We start from the raw sequence: 20,806 nt of genomic DNA on the forward strand, positions 1-20,806 counted from the left end.
TTACTATTGATTTGTGGCACTTCTCCACACTACTAACAACTCCTTTCCACCTCCTCTCTCCTTTGTGCATCTTTAAATACTCTTCACAAACTGGTCTCTTCTACTCAAACTCAAGTCTCATGTACTAGATGTACAAGTATGACAGGAAGCTTTATTGGGCCTATAATAAACCTTGTAAAATCTGTTGGCAATCAGTATTTCACAAACATGTGCAAATGGAAAGACAAGTGCGACCTGGGTGCAAACTCTCACTAGAAGTGAATCAAACTGTGCTAGCAAGACAATCATACAGCAGATACTACAGTTTTGACTGGTATTTACTTGAATAAACTGGATTATTAATCTTATAGCACTTGAGTACTAGTGCATTTGTAACTTGCTTCGAGCATAGGCATAGAAAAGTACAGCTGTGTACACTTACCATAAATGTAGATGTTACAGTGTATTCACTGTTGCAGTCATCATATTTGGGTTATCTGCTTGTAGTATCCCTCAGTCAGCCTGATTATCAAAGCCTTGGGTCCTGCGTCGGTTGCCGTCTCATCTTCCATGACGTCAGGTAGTCAGGGGTATAAAGCATGCAGCCGACAGAATTACATCAGTTTTTCTTGCCCCAGATGTCAGGTGCCCTCATAATGGGAAGCAATTATATACAAGGTTACACCTCCAACAAAAAACAAATACACCAGAAAGCTTTAAGCATAGCGAGCAAGAATACAGGTATTAATCAATAGAAGTCAGGGGGCTGGAGGGAGGGTAACCAGGACTGCAACAGTGAATACACTCGAATATCTACATTTATGGCAAGTGCACACAACTGTACTATGTTCTTTGTGTTTCACTGTTGCAGTCATCACATTTGGGTAGATTCCCAAAGCTAAGGATGGGAGGAGGTAATCAGGCAGCATTAGGACCAGCTATAAGGCCATGCAAGACTGTAGTGGCAAAAGCCAGCTCTGGATATATAAAAAAATTGGCAAGTGCTAATGCTTGGTGAAGGTATGTACAGAACTCCAGGTAGCAGCTTCTAGGACGTCCCTTGTAGGGACACCTCTGAGAAAGGTGGTAGAGGCAGATGCAGCCCTGGTTGAATGTGGCCTTATCCCCTGTGGGGTAGGTTTTCCATGGTGCTTACAGCAGAAATGAACGCAATGGCCTATCCACTTAGAAATGGTTTGCTTTGAAATGGCTTTCCCCTCTGCCCCTGCAGCAAATGCAACCAGCAGCTGTTCAGATTTCCTGAGAGGCTTAGTCCTGTCCATGTAAAATCGAAGTTGTCTGTGCATGTCCAAGGAGCGCAGTATTTGTTCCCCTTTGTTCTGTGGATTGGAAAAGGTTGGCAAATGAACGGACTAATTAAGGGCCACACTGGATACCACCTTGGGCATGAAGGAGGGATTGCTACCGAGGGACACCCTGTCCGCAAGAAAGATGAAAGGCTCCACTGCCATGAGGGACAGTAATTCAGACACCCTTCTTGCTGAAGTGATGGTTAGAAGGAAGGCTGTTTTCCAAGAAAGGAATTTCAACTCTGCATTTGCAGCTGGCTCAAAGGGTGGTAGAGTGAGCTTTTCCAATACAAAGTTAAGGTCCCAGGCTGGAGTAGGGGCTCTCCTGGGTGGTCAAGTTTTTGGCCCCTCTGAGGAAATGCTTCAGCAGTGGATGAGAGAGAAGAGGGGTGGTTCGGTATTGTAATAAGCTGGAATGGCTGAGGCATGAATTTTGATGGAGGAAAAGGAAAGGCCCTTGTGAAGCATCTCAGTTAAGTACTGAAGAATATGAGGTAAATTCAGCGCTGCTGTGCCCATCCCCCGAGTTTGGCTCCAGGAACAGAATCTTCTCCATTTTTCAGCAAAGGATTTTCTAGTACTAGGCCTCTTTGCCTCCAGAATGCCATCCATCACTTGCTTACTGAGGGGATGGTAATGGAGAGATCAGGTAATTAGCCAGGCTGCCAAGTTCAGGGTTTGAAGCTGTGGGTGCAGAATCTGGCCCTCCTGCTGGGGTCTGAGGTAGGTGCCATGGTGCCAGCAGTGACACTGCGCAAGTGGGGGTACCAGTGTTGGTGTGGCCAGTCTGGTGCAATCAGTATTGTCCTTGGTTTGTCCGGTTTGATCTTTAGTAGTACCTCGGAGAGGAGAGGCAGAGGGGGAAAGGCCTAAAGTGATAGGTTTTTCAAGGTGAAGGACAGGGCATCCACTTTCCAAGCTTGTTTGTGGGGAGCCCTTGTGCCGAATTTGTCCAATTGGCAGTTCTGGGGGGAGGCAAATGGGTATATCGCTGGGCTCCCCCCCCATTTGTTTATCAACATGTTGAATATCTTGGGTTCCAGTTTCCACTCGTGTGGGTCCATGACATTTCTGCTTAAATAGTCTGCCTGGGTATTTAGCTTGCCTGGCAGGAATTGAGCCTGCACGTGCACTTGGTAGCTCAAGGCTGTGTTCCACAGAGCCATGGCTAGTCTGCAGAGAGGGTATGAGTGGGTTCCCCCCTGCTTGTTAATGTACCACATAACAGTGGTGTTGTCAGTCTTAACCAATAATTGTCCTGAAAGAATATGATCCTTGAAGGCTGTCCGAGCATTCTGTACAGCCAACATTTCTTTTTGATTAATATGGAGGTGCATTTGATTTGGGTTCCTTTTGCCCTGAATGCACTGCCTTGCCAAGTGAGCCCCCCATGCATAGTCTGATGAGTCTGTTAGGGTTTGGGTGGCAGGGGGTAGAATGAATGGCAGTCCCTTGTTTTGGTGGCAGACCTCTGCCCACCAAAGGAACTATCTGTAGACAAGGTATAAGAATCATGGATTCTAGATCCTGAGAATGCTACCATTGTAGTTTCCTCATATGAAGTCTTGCATATGTAATTAGAATGCAAGAGGCCATGAACTCCACGGCTTGCAGTATTTTCCTTGCAGACAGCTGGGTCTTTGTGGTCAGTAGTTTGAAGTAGGCTGTCAAATGAACTTGTTTCTCTGGCGTGAGGTAGGCCATCTGGGAAGTTGTATTCAAGCTTGCTACAAATGCCAGATGAGTTAATAGTATGTCCTGGCTTTCTGCCTGAATTAGACAATCATATTTGAATACTTCTATGACTGGAGCTAGGCACTTCGGCTTATCTACTGCGCCCAGGGTATTCACAAAGGGCAGTGCAGAGAACTGATAATGCATGTAAGCCTGCTATGAAGCATAGGTATCTCCTGCAAGATTCCCTTATTGGGCTGTGCATGCTGGCTTCCTTTAAATCCAGTGTTGCCAACCACGCATCTTTGCCTAGCATGGGAAGCAGATGAAGAGTTAGCATCTTGAATTTTGGGATTACCAAAGAAGTATTTAGGATGGGCAGGTCCAGGATCAGATGCCAGGAATAGTCTTTCTGGGTACCAGGAAAAGTCTCTAGTAGAAACTTGCCCCCATTCTTCTGGGACAGGCTGAATAGCCCTGGTGCTTAAAAGAGAGAGAGAGAGAGAACTTGCTTTTGAGCCTCTGCCCACTGATTTGGGGGTAGGTCTGGCCAACCATTTGGGGTTGGTAAGAAGTGGAATCTGTATCCTTGGGAAACTATTTAAAACCAATTTGTCCTGGTTCATAGGGTCATAGATCATAGATTAGGTTCATAGGTTAGTACTAAGCTATTTATTTATTTTATTTTACATTTGTTGACCGGGATAGTCCGACTGGATACATGTCCATTTTCAGCGGAGGCCCGGGGAGAAAAGCTCCACATTAACAGTAAGTAATTACATGTTCATAGAATACAAATTAGTCTCAGGCACAGACTACAACATACATTTTCTCTTACTAGTCTGACCAAGAAGGATTACTTATAGCCAGTGTTATCGGGCACAGACTACAACATACATTTTCTCTTACTAGTCTGACCAAGAAGGATTGCTTATAGCCAGTGTTAAAAACGGGGGTAGGAGGGTATAAAGAGAGAGGAAATTTAGGTTTAAAGGTTAGACCTAAAAAGAAGATGTTCACTAGCTAAGGGAGAGTTAATCCGGGCTAGCACACTGGCAGAGCCAATGAGATTTGAGATGGTGATTTAATCTTTTTTGAATAGGTTTAGTGAGGAAATGTTGGTGAGACTGGAGGGAGGAAGTTCCATTTCTTTCCAATGGCATTGACAAAGAGTCGTCACCCTCCATTATTGGATTTGACTGTTTGAGCTAGGAGCTTGTTTGAGGAGCGTAAACTATTGAGATTGTTGTAAGGTGTAATCAACTTTGTCAGTGCAGGAGTTTTGTCAGGTTGTTTCAGAATTTTAAAAGCCAGGATTAGTTGGCTCTGCTGGAGAAGGTTTGGGAATTCAATCCAACCCAGGTTTTGTAGGTTCGTACAGTGATGGGTTCTATAAGGCATCCCTGTTGCAAATCTGGCTATATGATTATAACAAGATGATAGTTTGTTAAGGTCAGATATATTAAGATTCGTAAGAATAGCTGAGGCATACAGGAGGGTAGAGAGAAGGTGAGAGCGGGCAGTGGCCATTTTGCACATGGAGTAAGAAAGGGTTTTATGCGATAAAGTGTCCCGAGTTTCTTGTTAACAGTTTTAATAGTCTGATTGATATGTATATCAAATCTACGTTTATTATCAATGGTAACTCCTAATAGTTTAGTATTGGCGTCCGGGAGATAATAGTTCCATTTTGGAATGTATAGTGAAGGATGTGGGAGTGGTCTTTTGTGCAGGGTGGAAGAGAACTAATTTGGTTTCGGATTTAGAATCAGTTGACGTCCCGATAGCCAGGTCTCAACTGCAGTAAAACAGGATTGTGTTTTAGTTAAGAGGTCAGCAAGAGATGGATCAGAACAAACTAATGTCGAGTCATCTGCGTATTGTATGCAGGTGGCATCAGGTATGGCTTTGTAGAGGTCATTTATAAAGACTGAGAAAAGAAGAGGTCCCAGTATAGAACCTTGGGGAACTCCTATGGTGTTGGGTAGGAGACTTGAGAGCATATTCTGCCAGAGTACCGCTTGTTGCCTATCAGAGAGATAGGCATGGAACCAGGCCAGGGTTTGGTTATCTAGGTGGAGATTTTTTAGGGTGTTATGAAGTAGCTGGTGGTTCACCATATCAAAGGCCTTTGATAGGTCAAGAAAGAGAGCTGATGATATTCTTTTCTCATTCCGGTTATGGTTAATGGAGTCAGTAAAAGAGAGAAGGGCAGTGGTTGTACTATGGTTGGGTCGGAAGCCATGTTGAGAACTGGTTAGCAGGTTATTCTGGGTAAGATAGCAGAGTAGTTGTTTGTGTATGCATTTTTCCATGATTTTGACCTTTATGGAGTGGTATTACATGGGATATTTTCCATATTGAGGGGATTGTGGATTCAACTATGGTACGATTGATGAGTATCGAGATGGGGTAGGCTATGACATCAGCAGCTTTTTGTAAGTATTCAGCTGGGAGAAGGTCAGCAGAGAGAGTAGTTGGTTTAAGCCTAGCCAAATATCCCTTGAGAGACTCAAACCCTGCACCTTGTGTTTGTAAGGCAAACACCTTAACCATTAGGCCACCCCCTCTCAACCCTGTAAGGGTAATGAGTTCCCAATTTATTGCATGCAGGACAATCTTTCCCCCTAAAGTAACAGTCAGTTGAGCAGGGCTTGGAAGGTTTAAAGTCAAGTAATTGAGACAGTTTACAATAGGGGGGGTCTTACTATTCCCAGCCTTGGACGTGGGAGCCTCCTCACTGCTTAGGCCTGTGAGTACATTGGGACTGAAGCCCGGGTGTTCTGCTGGTTCTGTTTGGACTGAGAAGGCCTGGAAGAGGCAGGAAAGGACCAATTTTTAGAGGGCCAATGCCTACTAAATCTGGGAATTTTCTGTTTAAGCAATCCAATAATATGCTGCTGACATTTTAACATATGAAACTGGCAGTTTAAGTCCCTAATGGCCAAATATGCAGAAGTGTATACCTTCTTAGCCCATCTATCCAGCATCCTGGAATCTCCATCAGAGGGGGAAGGATTTTTGGCAGCAGTAGCCTTAATGCCCTTGGGCCCCTGAAATGGTCTCAGGATCCACAGTAGGATTTTTAAAAAGAAACTTGAGTCAGGTACTCCATAACACCTATCAGGTTTTCTGGGAGCAGGAGATAAAGAGTCAGGGGCCAGGCTAGATTCACAGAAGGCATCATCTACAATGTCCACAGTACAGGAGGGATAGCTAAAGGCCTGTGTTGAGGCAGGAGTAAAAATTCCCTAAGCCTCTTTTTGGAGTCAGAGTAATCCTGGCTTTCCCAGCGGAAATGCTCCCTAAGAGTATGCAAGGTTTCACCAAAAGAGAAATCCTCTGGAGGGGAAGCAGAGGAAATGGAGTCCTCTGCATCAGAATCCTCACAGGTAGATAAGGATAAATCTTGGTCAGAGAAAACAGAAATTTCAGATTCCTGATCAAAAGAATCAGAAGGAAAATCAGTCCTAGGTCTCAGAAGGGGAAGGGTGGCTTCCCCTGATTAGAGTAATAAGGTCTTCAGCCATTCTTATTTGTTTAGGCATAGGCGCCTAACCATGCGGTCTGGGCGTCTTTTCTAGGCATGGATCGAGTTTTACGCCTTGAAGAAGATGGCGTTGGCTTAATACGCCAGTCAGTAGGCCTGAATACACCTTCAGAAGCTGGTGCCTGCAGAGCGGCTCCGGACCCATCCAAGGTAGAGACACCTGCAGGTTCCACAGTTGAAGCATCTCGTGGCATACTGGACTCCGAATGGGTCTCAGTAGAGGCCTGTGAATCTGAAGTAGCAGGTATCAGGGGATGCAAAAGCGCCTCACTGAGTACTGGCGAACTGGCAACTAACTTAGTAGAAGCATCGTCGGCAGCTTTGGACCTATGCGGTCTGTCTTTATCTTTGCGTTTTTTCAGAATGTTGGTAGTCGGGTGGCTTACCCAAACCATTTCTGGATAGTTGAACAGAGTACCAAAATATTTAGATGTGTAAATGACAGACGACGAACAGTACGAGGTTTGAATAAAGCACAAAACAGACAGCAAGGTATGTTGTGGTCTGGTCCTAAGCAAGGAATGCAGTACGAATGAAAATCTTGACGAGGTATTTGCTTTCCACAAGAAATACAATTATTAACTTTTACTGACATCATTTAGAGCAAGAAAAAGGATCCCCAACGGGGTACTTAGCTTAGTTAAAGACTTCAGATCTGAAACTCAAACGAAAATTTCAGGAGTCTGCCGATCGGAACTTGCGAACTGCTTCTGGAACCACACGGCAAGAAAGACTGAAGTAATGGCGTCGGCTACGTGCTTTACACACCTGACGTCATGGAAGATGAGACAGCAATTAACGCAGGACCTAAGACTTTGATAATCAGGACGAGTGAGGGCTACTGCAAGCAGATAACCCAAACGTGATGACTGCAACAGTGAAACACGAAGAACATCTGCCAAGAGATTAGTTGTACATCTGGTAGCAGGCAGCATAATTCCTAGAAACTGCTAACTCCTGCTCATCTTCTGGTCTCAGCATTTGTGCATCTGCTCTCTCACACTCTCTACATAACATTTCAGCCCTCTGGCATAGAAATATGATCATATACTTCAGACTTGTCCTCAACTGCTTCCATTTAACTTGAAATTATGCTGTCTTAATCTAGTCAGCAGATGTCAGCTTCTCATGCTCTTCTTGTGCTGACCTCACACCACATTGTGTTTGCAAACAGATTAGTAGTATAAGAACTTACCAAAATGATAGATATCCTTCTCTTCTCTGTTGCAGTATTCGTGACTTAAGGGAGTTGTCTGCTAAGGCGACGACCCAACGTCGGCCAGTATACCAAAGTCTTTTACTACCCAAGGTACATGGTACGCCTGACGTTGGTCAAGAGCAGACTACCATAAAGAGACGTATGAGCACACCACCCTCAGAACTGAAGCCCCAGATGGAGAGAGAGAGTCTAAGGACATGAGGATCTCCACATTCAAGAAAGGCAAGAAGTGTGGGAAGGATGGTATACTGCAACAGAGAATAGAAGATCAGTACTGGTACGTTCTTACAACTAAATTAGGTCCTATTCTTCTGTTGCAATATTGCTGACTTAAGGGAGATTACAAAAGCTCATGAGGAAAGGGAAGAGGAAGCGGCCAAGGAATTTAAGGAAGCCATGGAGAATAGCCCTGACAAACCCTGCCCTGGATCTAGAGATGGAGTCCAGTTTATAGTGTTTGGTGAAAGTGTGGACAGAAGTCCAAGTAGTGGCTTCTAGGATACAGTTTGTATCCAAATCCCTGAGGAAGGCTCCTGAAGATACTGCCCTGGTAGAGTTAGTTTTGACTGACCCAGGGAAAACCTTACCATGGTGGATGTAGCAAAAGGCAACAGATTTGTATATCCAGTTAGAGATGGTCTGTTTAGACACAGGCAATCCCAGAACTCTGGGATGGAAAGACAAATAATTGGTCTTTCTCCTGAAGGGTTTAGTCTTATGTAAGCAGAACTTGAGTTGTCTGTGTACATCCAGAGTATGCAGGATCCTCTCACTATTGTTCTACGGAGACGACAAGAAAGTTGGTAGGTGGATTGTCTGGTTTAAGGACAATTCACTGACAAACTTTGGCATGAATGAGGGGATTGGTACACAAGAACACACTGTCTTTATGGAAAGACAAGGGGGGAGAAGCCATAAGGGCTTGTAACTCCAAGACCCGCCTGGCAGAGGTAATGGCCACCAGGAGGCTTGCTAGTCCAGCATCTGAGTGAGCTAGAGAAAGGATGTTCAAACGGTGCTTGAGGTAATTTCTCTACAACAAAGCTGAAGTTCCAAGGTGGCTACACCAGTCTACTGGGGGGGGGGGGTCTCTGACATGAAGGACATCTTTGAGGAATTGTTTAGCTTCGAATCTGGAAGCCAAGGAGGATTTAGTGGTAAAGCAGCAGAAACAGCAGCCAAATGAGCCTTGACCGAAGAGTATGCTAATCCTGCATTAAGCAATTCACACAGATAGGACAGAGCCATAGGTGGGACTGGGAGCACCTTCGATGAGTCCTGGGTCCCTAGCCTGACGCCAGAGAACCTCTTCCATTTGAAGAAGAAAGATTTTCTAGTAGTAGGTTTTCTGGCCTCCTGCAGTACTTTAAGCATGTCCTCAAAATAAAAATGTCTGAATGGTATTAGGGCTCTGTCACCCACAGAGTTAATTGGAGGGTTTCCAGATGTGGATGCAGGAGTGAGCCCTTGCTCTTGTGTTAACAGATCCACTCGGTGGGGTAACTTGTGGTGATTGCCCTTGGCTAGGTGATATAGAAGGAGCCAATGCTGTCTTGGCCAATAGGGAGTTACCAGCAAAATTTCTGGCTTTTCCTGTTGGACTTAACAAAACTTTGGGAATGAGTGAAAGGGGAGGGAATGCATATAGGAATTTCCCCTTCCATGGTACTGAAAGTACATTCACCCTTCATGCCTGAGGATGCTATTCTCTGGCACAAAACCGAAGAAACTGTTTCTTCATGGGGGAGGCAATCTATTTCTGGAATACCCCACTGGTGGACAATGTCTAAGAACACATCACTGTGAAGCATTAATTTGTGGCCTTGTGTCCTGGATCTGCTTAGGGTGCTCGCTACTTTATTCTGGATGGAGATGTACACCACTTGGAGAAATACATCTAGATGACAAGCTAGATCCCACCATCTGTATTGGCTAGTCTGCACAGAAGATAGGATCTGGTACCTTCCTGTTTATGAACCGCAAGACTGTCAATGCTGTGTATACACCAAACCTCCCTGGTCAGAAAAGTGATTTGAAGGGTTCAGAAGGCTAAAATTGCTGCCCTCATTTCTCTCACATTTGTGTTCCTTCATCTGGGATGGAGACTACTGCCCTTGAGCTGTGTGAAGGTCTACAGCCACCCCCGAGGCCAAGTCTAAAGCATTTGTAAACAAGGTCTGGGTAGATGGCAGAAGGTAAATGGGAAGACCTGGGTTTAGATAGTTGTGAGCGCCACCACTGGAGCTCTTGCTTTAGACATGGGAGGGGCAGAATCAGGTGTTCTACACGGTGAGCATGCCAAGACCATACTGATTTGAGGAACCACTGAAGTTTCCTCATGTGAAGCCTTGCCAGCAGCAGCATTGGGGTGGTGAAGCCATTAGGCCCAAAATCCTGAGGAAATGTCTGGCAGAAATCTGATTTAGGTGGAGTATCTCTGCAAAGACTAGTGATACCTCCTGAGCCTTGGAAAAGTACAGTTTTGTACCTACCATAAATGTAGATGTTCGAGGATCCACATTGCTGCAGTCCTAACCATTGGGTAGTCCGCTGTCCAGTCGGCCCGAATACCAAAGTATATGGCTGACGTCGGTCAAGGCGCATTAGACTGATGTCAGGACGTCAGGGTACTAATGCGCATGACCGACGTCATATCCTCAGTCTTTTCTTGCCCCAGATGTCAGAAGACCCTAAAAAGACAAGGCCCAAACCAAAAAACCAAAAAACCCTGCACCAAACATATATACAATATATACAAAAGTACAAGAGTATATCCTAACCCACACCACCACCCCTAAACACAGAGGGGAAGGAGGGAGGGTAAATTGGACTGCAGCAATGTGGATCCTCGAACATCTACATTTATGGTAGGTACAAAACTGTACTATGTTCTTCATTCCACATTGCTGCAGTCCTAACCATTGGGTAGAATCCCAAAGCAGAGGTAAGGGAGGCTGGCAAATCATAAGGAAGCAGGAGCTGTCAACATGCCTTGCAAAATAGCTGTGGCAAAACCAGCCCTAGATTTAGAGTAGAGAGGAAGGTGGTAATGCTTAGATAAAGTATGCACTGAACTCCAAGTAGCTGCCTCCAAAATATCCTTAGTTGCCACCCCCCTTACAAATGCTGTTGAAGTGGCAGTAGCCCTAGTGGAATGAGGCCTAATCCCAGCTGGAATCTCCTTGCCATGATGGGAATAACAAAATGAAATGCAAAACCCAATCCACTTAGAAATAGTTTGCTTAGACACAGGCTTGCCCTGAGAACTCAAAGCAAAAGAAACAAACAACTGCTGAGACTGCCTGAAATCCTTAGTCCTGCTTAAATAATAACGCAACTGCCTATGTACATCTAAAGTGTGCAAAATCTTTTCCCCCTTATTTTGGGGATCTGCATAGAAAGTAGGCAAATGAATAGTTTGGTTTAAAGCCACACTAGAAACCACCTTAGGCATAAAGGAAGGATTAGTGCGTAATGATACCCTATCCTTATGGAAAATCAAAAGGGCTCTACTGCCATAAGGGCCTGCAACTCAGAAACCCTTCTTGCAGAAGTAATAGCCAACAAAAAAGCAGTCTTCCATGACAAGTATTTCAATTCAGCAGTAGCCGAGCTCAAAAGGTTGTAGAGTAAGTTTTTCCAACACAAAATTGAGATCCCAAGCAGGAGTAGGAGCTGTGCGTGGGGTCTTATATTCTTTGCCCCTCTAAGAAACTGCTTGAACAAAGGATGCGAAAACAATGGTGGGTCACAATCATAGTGAGCAGAAATTGCTGCAGCATGAATCTTAATGGAAGAGAAGGACAAACCTTTGTCCAATAACTCAGTAAGATATTGAAGAGCCACACTCAAATTAGGCTCAGAAATCTCCAAATTCTTTGCTGCACTCCAAAATAAAAATCTCTTCCATTTTTCTGCGTACACTTTCCTTGTACTAGGTCTTCTGGCTTCCATAATCACATTTAAAACTTGTTGAGGAAGTTGAGACCTGCTGTGTTTCAAAACAGAATATGCCAGGCAGTTAGATGAAGAGAGTGAAGCTTGACATTGAGCAGGTGACCGTCCTTCTGAGATAACAGATGTGGAATCAAAGGTAAAGGCCATGGAGGCGTCCTTACCAGACTCCTTAGTAGTGGGTACCAGTGTTGCCGAGGCCAATCTGGAGCTATTAAAATCATCCTTGGCTTGTCTTGTCTGACCTTTAGGAGCACCTTTGGAAGAAGAAGCAGAGGTGGAAAGGCATACACATGAAGATTTTTCCAACTGAAAGAAAGAGCATCCACTTTCCAAGCTGTGTGATGAAACCCCTTTGTGCAAAACTTTGGCAGCTGGTGGTTTAGTGGGGAAGCGAACAGATCTATGTCTGGAGTTCCCCATGACACTGTCAATTTCTGAAATACATGAAGATCCAGTTTCCACTCGTGGGGATCCATGATTTGTCTGCTTAACACATCTGCTAAGGAGTTCTGTGCTCGGCAGAAACCTTGCCTGAAGAGTTAGTTGCAAGCTGAGCGCAGTCTCCCATAAAATCATTGCTTGCCTGCATAACGGGTAAGAATGTGTTCCCCCTTGTTTGTTGATGTACCACATGACAGTTGTGTTGTCTGTTAGAATCAACACCTGCCCTGGAAGAAGCAACTCCTTGAAAGCCATTAATGCAAACTGGACTGCTAACATCTCCTTCATGTTGATATGTAGATGCTGTAGTCTGGCAGGCCATTTGTCTTGTATCCACTTTCCATTTAGATGAGCTCCCCAAGCAATGTCCGAGGCATCTGTCGTTAAAATCTGACTCGCCTCTGGCCGGGTCACAGAGAGTCCCTTGTTTAGGTGACATTCCTGAGCCCACCACAAAAATTCTTTCTGAATGCAAGGTATTATTTGAATGACAGTGTCCAAATCCTGGCAGTGCTGTGTCCATACATTTTTGAGATACCATTGCAGCTTCCTCATATGCAGTTTGGCATTGGGAAGCACCAGAATACAAGATGCCATGAACCCTAAGGCTTGAAGGACTGTCCTTGCAGTCAGCCCGGACTGAAGAGATAGTTGATGGAAGTAACTGGAAAGATTCTTTTGTTTGTCCGGGGTTAAAAAGGCCATCTGGGCTGCTGTATTCAGTCTCACACCCAGAAAGCACATGTCTTGAGAGGGTACTAGACTGGACTTTATTTCGTTCACAGAATACCCTAGGCATCTTAGCACTGCTATGACATTCCAAATGCTGTAGAAGGTCTTCCTTTTCTTGAGCCAGAATCAGGCAATCGTCCAAATAAGGATAGATTTGAATTCCTTTTAGCCTGAAGTAAGCTATCACTGGAGCCAGAACCTTTGTGAATACTCTGGGCGCAGTAGATAAGCCAAAGGGCAATGCAGAGAACTGATAATGAGAATTTCCAGCTCGAAAACGCAGATACTTTCTGCAACTTAGTCTTATAGGCACATGAAGGTAAGCTTCCTTGAGATCTAAAGTTACCATCCAGTGATCTTTGCCCAGCAGAGGTAAAAGCTGTTGTAACGTCAACATTTTGAACTCGGGAATGTCCAGATAAGTGTTGAGGATAGATAAATCCAAAATTGGTCTCCACGTGTTCCCCTTCTTTGGTACTAGGAACAGGCGAGAATAAAATCCTAGGCCCCTTTCTGGTACAGGGACTGGCTGAATGGCCCCTATTTGGAGTAACAGAGAAATTTGCTTGTGAGCCTCTTTCCTTTGTGGAGGAGGAACGTCTGGCATGCCTTTGAAAGGGGCAAGGTATGGAAATAAAACCTGTAACCGTGGTGAATGATATCCAAAACCCATCTGTCTTGAGTAATTAAATTCCAATTTTCTTTGAAAAGAGACAGTCTTCCTCCCAAAGGAGCTGCCAGACGAGAATGTACTGGCAGCTGAAAAGGCAGGTCATTGGGTCTGTTTACGAAAGGACTGACCCCTGCCCTCACCAGAAGTCTGAGCAGGAGAACTCCCTGTTCTAGGCCTAAAAGAACCTTGAGCTCTGCCCCTACCACGTCTAGACCTGCCCCTAGACTGGGAATCATAAGCAGGATATGTCCATCCCTTAGTAGGCCAATTTCTGCTAAACTTTGGAGGCTGCACCTGCAAAAATCTTTAACAGTCTGCATAGATTTAGCCTTGTCCTCCATTTTCTTTAAAACTGCTTCCACAGGCGAACCAAACAACACATCAGACTGCAAAGGAGCATCCAAAATCCTTGTCTTAACATGCTCAGCTAAATTCTGATCCCTCAACCAAGCGTGCCTGCGAAGAACAGAGCCAGTGGCAGCCACCCTCGAGGAGGCCTGCACAGCATCAAAACCACATTGCAAAGAATGCTTACCCACTTGTTCAGACACATGAACTAAATCCAGCAACTCTTTACACTCAATACCTTCCGCCAGAGCATCCACCTTAGATTTCAATTGTGAAAGGAGATAATTTTGATATTTTAACATGTGAAACTGACAATTCAACGCCCTCATGGCTAAAGTGGAAGAAGTATACACTTTCTTTCCCCATCTATCCAAAGCCCTTGCCTCTTTATCAGAGGGAACAGGATTTTTAACAACAGAGGCCTTAACACCCTTAGGCCCCTGAGAAACAATTTCTGGGTCTGCCCTCGGACTCTTAAAAAGATACTTATGAGCTTCAGGCACCCTATAGTACCTATCAGGTTTAACAGGGGCAGGAGGCAAAGAATCAGGGTTCAGGGAAGCCTCTGCAAAACATCTTCCACCACATTCAACACAGGAGGTATAGCTAAGGGCCTATGCTGGGGTAAAACAAGAATTCCCTAAGCCTCTTCCTGGAATCAGAGAAATCTTGGCCTTCCCATTTAAAATGCTCCCTCATGGAATGCAGAGTCTCTGAAAATGAAAAATCCTCAGGAGGAGAAGCTGAAGGAGTGGAATCATCCACATCAGAATCAGAATAATGAGGAAACTCCTGCAAGTCTTCAGCCGAAGACTCAGAAGCCTCTGAACACTGTTCAAAACTCTCAAACTCAGGCTCCACCCTAGGCCTCTTATCAGGAGGGGGCATAGAACCTCTAATCATAGTAATCAAATCCTCTGCCATTTTAAGCATATGTTTCTTAGGCACAGAACCTGAAGTGCTAGGAGAAGCCCCCACTGAAGCTAAACTTGGCCTACCCCTCAAAGAAGTCTTGGAAACAGAAGGAGAGGCTCTAACTACCTAAGGAAGAGAGGGAAGAACAGCTACCTGAGACGCCCCGTCAGCCTGGCCTACCTCCTGAGAGGGCACATCCTGTAACAGTAAAGTCTCTGCCTGAGACTCCACAGAAACTCCTGGCAAAACCTCTGGCTCCACTGAGCCTTCTAAAGAACCGACGTCCGGGACTGCCGGTTCTTCAACCCTAGACTTCGCTGCTTTGTCCTTGCGCTTTTTGGACGAAGCGGCCGTCGGAGCATCCGCCGGCATTGTATAATTACAACGCTTCCCAAACACTAACCTGGCACAGTCTAACCTTCTCTTAATAGTGCGTTTGTTAAATCTAGCACAAGAGCGGCATCCAACAACGTCGTGCTCAGGCCCTAAACAAGGTATACACAAAGTATGGTAATCCCTATGAGGTATCTGTTTCCCACAAGAAATACAGTTATTCACTTTTTCTGACATCCGGTTAAATACTGAGGCAAGAAAAAACAAAATGTTCCCCAACGGGGTACTTAGCCAACTTTGATTCGGTCTGAAACTCCGACTTCAGAAAATTTCAGAACGCCAACCTGCACTCGCAAAACTGCTTCTGCATCGGACCATGCGGCAAAAAAGACTGAGGATATGACGTCGGTCATGCGCATTAGTACCCTGACGTCCTGACATCAGTCTAATGCGCCTTGACCGACGTCAGCCATATACTTTGGTATTCGGGCCGACTGGACAGCGGACTACCCAATGGTTAGGACTGCAGCAATGTGGAATGAAGAACATGTGGGAGAGACACTATCATGCTCAGGGTTTGGAATTTGCAGCCCAGAAATGAGAATGGGCTGGGTCCAGGGATGATTTCTTGAACTTGATGGTAAATCCCAGGTTTTGAAGAATAGCAATTGCCATTTGGAGGGATTTGTTCAATTCTGCTCGAGATGTGGCTTGGATTAAGAGGTTGCCTAGGTATGGGTAAATTAAGATCCTTTGGAGCCTGCAAAAGGCTACTACTGGGGCTAGACATTTTGTGAAGACTCTCCGAGCTGTAGAGTCTCCAACAGGCAAAGCAGAGAACTGAGTGTGAGAATCCCACAGAAAATCGTAGGAATCTCCTGCATCTGTGGTAAATTAGGACATGAAGGTAGGCATCCTTGATATCTATTGAAGCTAGAAATGCCTGAGGAAGAACAAGAGGAAACGGTGCTTGTAGGGTTAACATTTTGAAAGAGGGAACTATGAGGAAATTGTTGAGGTAGGAGAGATCTAGGACTGGTCTTAAGGGTTCTCCCTTCCTGGGAACCAGGAAAAGACCAGAGGTAAAAGCCCCTACCCTCTTCCTCACAGGGAACAGGTTCTATGGTGTCCTGTTGTAGGAGTTCTAGAACTGGGGGGTAAAGGGCGAACTAACCCTCTGGTGGTAGGGGGATTCCCCTGACGCCAGGCACTTTGTGCCAAACCATGAAGTACCCCCCTTTTATGATACTTAACACCCAAGAGTCCTGAGTGATGAGTTCCCAGGAAAGAAGGGAGAGGGAAAAGCATTGGGACAGAGGAATTAGATTGTTGCAAGAGTCATGAATATCAGCTCATTCGATCAGGAAATGGCTGCTTGGTTATATGAGGGACAGAAACAGAAGAGGGGTGAAACTGTTGGGTCTTCTTAGCCCTCTTCTGGGGTCTACATTGAGGTGCTCTGGACTAAATGCATACAAAGTTTGTTTTGCAGGATAATTCCTGTGAAATTAAGGCACAGGGGATATCAAAATGTGTTTGAGATCCTTAAGCTCTTTGCATTTTTCCTGCAGAGATTTGAAGAGCTCTGTGGAAAACAGGGCAGTATAATCCAAGGGGGCATCCATCAGTTTTGCCTTGATATCCTCAGGTAGAGGCTGAAGCCTTAGCCAGGAAAATCTAAGTGTAGAAGAGGAAACAGCAGCCCTAGAGGAAGGCTCTACTGCATCATAGGTGCACCTGATAGCATGCCTGGCTACCTGAAAGAAGATGGCAAGGAGAGAGGATGCTGGGGCTTTATTTGCAGTCAGGCGTATCGGATACCAATTTAGAGACCTGGGAAAGGAGTTCAAAGTTGTATTTGGTCATGGGTGTCTGATAATTTAAAGCTCTGAAGGCCAGGGTAGCAGAGGTATAGATTTTATTCCCCAACCTCTCCAACTGTCTGCTGTCTTTATCTGAAGGTAGCAAGGAAGAGGAAAGAATTGACCTGGTGGCCTTATCAGAGACAACAGAAATAACTGAAGGATCTGCAGCAGATTCCTTAAAAAGGAATTGGCAGCCCTTGAGTACTTTGTAGTACCCATTAGTTTTTTTAGGAGCTGGGGGCTGTGAGTGGATACAAAGGCATTCAGAAATGCAGGGACTACAGGAGGGATGGGTGAAGGACTGGTGGACTGAACCTGGAGGAGGTCATAATAGTGCTTCTGGACCTCTGGCATCTCTGTGGAGTCCCACTTGAAGTGGGACCACATTCTGGAGATGGGAGAAAACTCCTCCATGGGGGAATCTGTCCCACTGGAGTCCTCTTCGAGGGAGGCATAATCAAAAGGGGAGGGAATTTGGCAGGAATAATCCAATTCTTCATCCTCAGAAGAGAAGTCTTCAGAGGTAAGATGGGGCCTAGGTCTCTTCCTAGCAGAAGAGCGACCTGGAGGACTAAGGGACAAAGTCTTTGAAGAGGCCTTGAGAAAAATTACACCATTCCTTCTGTGGATCAAGAGGAGAGACGTGTTTTTTGTTTCTTCTTTGCAGGTGCACCTATGTGGTGCAAAGAAGGGGGGGGGGCAGATGTAGGCCTGCACTCTGCAATATCAGATTTGACATCCTCCCTAATAATCTGAGTAATGACTAGGGCCCCTCCAACACTATAAACCTCGGTTCCCCCAGGACATCAGATGCAGATGTCCGAGAAGCCTCTGGACATGCAAACATCCAGAGCCAAGATGGCCTTGTGAAGCAGGCTCAATCTGTGTATCTGGATCTCAGTCAGTGTGCACCTCTGAACTCTCATACCCATTGGGAGAGATGTCCAACTTGAGAGGTGCAGCTTCAAATTCAGGCCTGTTTTTCGGCTTTCCGTTTTATAGACTTGGTGGTTGGGTCCGCAGGGACATCCATCGTGCTTTTTGCAAGAAACTTAAGACACTAGTTTTCAATATATATCGCAAGGGAAGATAACAGACTCTGAAGAGTTTGTGGGACAAAAGACTGGCAAACAGTACAGGATTTGTGATGGTGTTTTTTTTATTTGCCTAGGTCCTGATCACAGAGTATGACTGTCTTTATGTGAAATCTGTCATCCACAGTCACACTTCCCTTTTCTGGATGAAATGAACCTGAAAGGTAAAGAAAACTAGCAAAAAAAAAAAATGTTTCCCCAATGGGGCGCTTATTTTATCCGAAGAATAGTGATTCTGACAGAACGAAATCTGGGACTGGCGATCTAACTGGCGGCAAAGAAGTTCTGAGGGTAGTGCGTGCGTATCTCTCTTAAGGCCGATGTCTGCTGTTGGCCAATGTCAGACGTAGAGCGCACCTTAGGTAGTAAAAGATTTTCGTATACTGGCCAACATGGGGTCATCACCTTGGCAGGCAACTACCTTAAGTCAGGAATACTGCAACAGAACAGGACATCTATGTCTTCACTTACTTGTGAAACATCTCTGTGGAATGGAGCAGGACACGAGTGAATGCCCACGCTCGAGCTGCTACAGGCTCATGTATTCCTTCTCGCACCCCTGTAGAGTGGGTTTTGTATGTTCTCTTTAGTGAGTTTTGGGTGGTCCTTATTCAATGCTGCTCAGAGAAAGTGGAAGAAAGACATGTTGTCCATAAGTGATCACTACCTCTCAAGTGCAGTGACCTCAAACTAAGAATAAAGTAACGGGCTTTGCAGATGAAGAGAGAGACTGGCTCCCTTGCATTCTGTTTTATGTACAACACATGCCAGTAAATTAAGCAGAACAAGTACACACTTACGAGAATGTGTGCTCTCAAGCCACCATTTACAATATATTTTCACATGACTAATATGATGCAAGGCTCTGTGGAATGAAAGTATATGTAGTGGATCCCTTTGGAATACATATACCGTTGAAGAAATACCAAAGAAATTGCTAAGGAAACCATATTATTCCCCAATGTCATATACAAGGCACACACGTCTACTACAAAGCACTTCATTCTGCTTCTGCAGACCACTTAAATGCTTTACAACATACAACACATTTAGCCATTCTGTTAAATCAGCTTCTTAAAAGTCACCCAAACTTTCTATATACTTTAGTTCCCATTCTGCTTTACTTTTGAGAGCTACTGATATTTTACTGCAGCATGTACAACTGGCAAAGCATTGGGCTTAATTTTTGATCCCCTGGCAGATTTTGTAAGCCTTTAAATACAACACAGTCACACATTACTACTATAGCTCTGCATAATGTACGGGACTATGTGACTGACTAAAATATGCACTCTGCTTTTGCATCATCCATTCATTTTTACCTTTCCTAAATTCTCACAAACCAAATATCCTGACAGCTTAACAGCATTAACTACTTTTAGTAACATGTCAGAACCCTTTGACCCACTGAGTGCATGGATAAGCATAGCACACTTCTGTCAAACAGACATCATATACCATTTTACAACTAACAACAGTTTCTGCAGGGGGCTGCTTCGCATTTCTAAACAAGCTAAGTTCAAACTACTGTGGACAAGGAAAAACACCTTCAAGCCCCACAGTTCTCACTTTTCAACCAACACGTTTCAATAAAAAGTCAATGGAAAGAATGAAAAGTTAATGTTTTGTCAAAGCACAGATCGATAGTACTACCCACTCCACAGCCGCATCAGAATGCCAAGAATATGCACACGATTCTCTGCTCACTGCCAGTCAATCTAGACGTTTACAAAGAACCTGCAAACAAAATATTGCACTCTGCACCTGTATTTACTTCAAATTCTTCACCACTGGTTACTGCCAAGTCTATAACCTTTCGTTAGATGAATTTTCTGCCAACAGTAACAACTCCTTCCTTTAACATCCTCTGCCAAACCTGTATCCTAGAAATGCACATTTTCACATTTCTGTTCAACATACAAATTAATTTCTTTTAAGACAAAAAAAGTCTTCCCATTTACACATTTCTGAAAAAAGGCCACTTATCAGTAAACATTCTGTAAGATTTCAGGAAAGCAGGACAAACCATCTCATGCTGTACCCATACAAGAAACAAATTATAAAGGCACAATCGTTTCTATGTTCATCACTAATACAGCGCCACACAGCATTTTATATACATTCTTTATGCAATGCATTCTCATTACTAATTTTTTATTTTTAATTTGACTTGCATTCTTTAAACACTTTTCCTCAGTTAACTCTGTGTCCTCATCACTGGCTTTGCACACATCCACAGCTTTTCATACATTTATGTCTTTCTTTTTAAACTGGAAAAATCACCAAATGAGGCAAACTGACGACCACACACTAGTTTATTGTTAGCGCTTTCGTATAGCAAATGCTTATACGTCTTCAGACAGTCTGAAGAAGTATAAGCATTTGCTATACGAAAGCACTAAAACTAGTGTGTGGTCATGCCAGTTTGCCTCATTTGGTGATTTTTTCCAGTTTAAAGTTGGTTCGTTTTGGTTTTCTTTTATTTCTTTTTAAAACCTTCCCCTTGGTTTATTTCTTACACCACAAACTATTCTTTTTAGAAATCAAGCAACTTTCCAGATTAATAAACAGAAAAACAAAGCCAAAGACTTAAACAAGTCATCTACAATATCTGTACAACACTCTTCCCATATAATAGCAGATAAATGCAAATTCTTTCTAGGCTCACCATAAATTCATGAGATTCACTCTTACTGCTATTTTACCTTTTTTCTCT

At 44.3% G+C, this 20,806-nt stretch overlaps 1 protein-coding gene across 1 annotated transcript in view; it reads right to left on the reverse strand.

Annotated features, from left to right (window-relative positions):
- Positions 1-20,806, reverse strand: part of LOC122807962 (chromodomain-helicase-DNA-binding protein 4-like) — a 1,347,878-nt gene that overhangs the window by 702,211 nt on the left and 624,861 nt on the right. The gene's annotated exons all lie outside the window — the stretch shown is intronic.

The sequence above is a fragment of the Protopterus annectens genome, chromosome 8.part0 (genome assembly GCF_019279795.1).
Source record: "Protopterus annectens isolate FY-2018-M chromosome 8.part0, PAN1.0, whole genome shotgun sequence".
Lineage (NCBI taxonomy): Eukaryota > Metazoa > Chordata > Ceratodontiformes > Protopteridae > Protopterus > Protopterus annectens.